The sequence below is a fragment of the Gavialis gangeticus genome, unplaced genomic scaffold (assembly GCF_001723915.1).
Source record: "Gavialis gangeticus isolate Ggan-Ray unplaced genomic scaffold, GavGan_comp1, whole genome shotgun sequence".
NCBI lineage: Eukaryota > Metazoa > Chordata > Crocodylia > Gavialidae > Gavialis > Gavialis gangeticus.
In genome coordinates this window covers 200,386,425-200,389,538 of record NW_017728992.1, presented here as the reverse complement: position 1 = coordinate 200,389,538, position 3,114 = coordinate 200,386,425, and positions in this window count along the sequence as shown.

Below are 3,114 nucleotides of genomic sequence, written 5' to 3'. Positions count from 1 at the left end.
AAAAAAAAAAAAAAAAAAAAAAAAAGGCTTCTGAAAGGATACAGCGAGCAAGAATCCTTTCACGACGCTGCATCAATGCTGCAGCTCTTCCGTCCTTTCTGCTGCAATGTTGCCAGGCCCATTGTCTGCAATGTCGCCTGCTGCTGTAACTCTTCTGATCTTGCCCTGATGACATATCGAACTAGGCTTTTAGTAGCGCATGGTGTCACGCACCTACGGGCTGGTGGATGAAACAATCTTGGCCATGTATCAGTCGACTTCTGGGTGGAGAAAGGCTAGTGCAGTTTCATAGTTTTTAAGGTAAGTACCAGCTCTGATGAGCACCTAGCCTGCCGTCCTGTATAACACAGAACAAACTTTCCCCAGTAACACCTGCATCAATATGTGCTTTCTGTTTCTGGTTTGTTTTTTTTTCCTGAAAAAGATTCAGCAACAGCAGAAGCACAAGCATCAAAAGAAAGTAAAGCAGGAGTTAAGCTAAACTGGAAAGCGACAGTGCACCAGATGCAGTGACACTAATGTGCCTCTTTAGAGTTCATGCCTAGAGGTTTTGTGTGCAATGATAAATATATTTGTTTTGGTAGCTGGAGGGGCCCTTAAATTATTAAAACACTGAACAGAAAAATGGCTTTTCATTTTCTAGCCCCCTTAAGTTTTTTTTCACTGGGCATGAAAGAAGCACAATCAGGTTCAGAGCTGAACAATCAAGTCTCAAATGTTCTTGCTGTGATTTTTAGACTCTCTTGCCCCCCACCCCCTTCATATCTATTTGGGGACAATTAGAAATAGAGATCATTGATACAAAGACACCTGCTGGGTTCCTGCAGGAGCCCTGTATTATATAATAAAAGGGAAGCAGGATCCATTTTCACTTCTTTTATTGATTTTCTGTGTGCCTATGTAAGAAAGAAATTGCAGTGGTCTCTAAATGGTTATTATTTTAATAGAAACAACAATGAGCAGAGGAAAGATGTTCCTGGCTTTTTAAATTACTGAAGGGCCTTTGGAGGCTTAGGGGATACGTTGGGTCTCTAGGACAGAGCCCGGGCTAAGGAGTGATGAGTCGCTCTGCTTCTGGAGCATCCGACAACAGGAAATGTAGCACAGTTTTTCCCCTGCTGCTGCTTTGATTTTTGGGATAATAATGATGCTTCTGAAATATACCCTCCACTTTGCAAGTTTGGATGCTTAGCACACTATGGGGACAGCCGCAAAGCTGTACCTGTTCCTTGAAGACCTAATCTGGTGTGGTGAATAATTGTAGTTTTGTAGGACTGTGGGAATTGTCAGACCAAATCAGTCTCGAGGTCCATAATAGTCCAGTCCCCTGTCTCCAAGACTGTTCAGCAACAGATGAATGTATAATAACCCCACTATATAATTTCTCTCCCATAGTGTGTGAAAAGGTGTTTCCTTTTTTTCAGGGGGAGGTGGGAATTACATTTCCCACCTTTTGATTTCCTTAAATATTCCCTTGTTCCTGGATTATGAGACAGAGAGAACATATGTTCCTAGTCTATCTTCTCCAGACCATTCATTTTTTCCATATACATTAATTATGTCCCCTCTTATTCATCTGTCGTTGAAGGTCAACCATCTCCCTTCACTGAGATATTCATCACCATTCTCTGAACCCTATCTATTTCTGCAATGCAGGTGTGAGATGTATATGTAGCATGGCACACGATATCAGCATGGTCACACCATTACTGCTATGATGCTATGAAAATATTCTTTGTCATGCTCACCTTCTTGTTCTTTATTTGGCTCGATATCTCATTTGTTTTTGATTGCAGCTGCATACTTAGTACAGATTTTCACTGATCTATTCACAAAGATATCTCAGCCCCTTTCTTGAGTTGATATAGTTAATTGAGACCCCTCCAGGGTGCGTAAGTAATTTTCCCCCCAGCAACATGTACAATTTTGCGTTTATCCATGCTGAATTTGAATTGCAGTTATACTGTCCATTCACAAAGCTTTGTTTAGGTCTTTTCCAAGTTCCTCACTGCTCACGACTCAAATAACTTTATCAGCTGCAAATCTTGCTTCCTACCTATTCACCTTCTTTCCAAATGATAAACCAAAACAGGACCTTGCCAGGAATCTTGAGGCACTCTGATGGTAATGTCTGACTAGTATGAAAATAAGTCATTTCATAGCAAGTCTTTGCTGTTTTGCTCCTCATTTATGTACACCTGTATCAAGGTCTAAGCAGTTCCTTGCAGGGGTGAGAGAATGTGAAGTGGAGACAGGGAAAAGCGTCATTTCTTCATGGTGTGAGGAGTCTATTGTATAGTTTAGCTTATATGTTGGGGTGGCCAACCTGTGGCTCCGGAGTGGTCTTCAGAAATTAATATGCCTCTCCTTGCATCTTTGCACAAGCACACGCACGGTGAGCAGCTTCCATTTGGGCCACTTGGAAGCTGGTCACCGTGTGCTTGTGCAAAGATGCAAGGAGACACATATTCACTTCTGAAGAGCTTCATGTGGCTCTGGAGCTGTAGGTTGGCCACCCCTGCTATATATGATAGAATTACAGGGTCAGAAGGGAGCTCAGGAGTCAGATAGCCCAGTCCCCCGCACAGTTATAGGAGGTGCTATTCCTAAACCAGCCCACCCAAGTGCCTGCCAAGTCTCTGCTTGGAAACCTCCGAGGAAGGAGATTTTGCAGCTCCTTTTGGCAGCGTGTTGCACTGTGGTACGGTTCTTTCACTTAGGAAGATTTTTCTGCTGTTTCATTTGCTTTGTTATTCCATCATCCAAGTATTGAATACAATGGGGCCGAGGACAGGAGCCTGTTTGACTCCACCTGAGATCCCTTCCCAGCTTGACAGAGAATCATTCATGCCTACTCCTTGGAAGTAATCTTGCAACCAGTAGTGCACCCATCTGGTGGTAGGTAGATCACCCCATGCTCTGTTTATGACAATATCATGTCAAAAGCCTTTCTATAGTCACACTATGTCACATTTGCTGTTAAGTGATTTACTCGGTGAATGACAGATACCAGATTTGCTGGACCTGATCTATTTTTCATAAACCCACACCAGCTGTTTTAAGGTTTTTAATCAACTTCTTATTTTCAAGGGGATTTGTAAGTTTACTATTCAA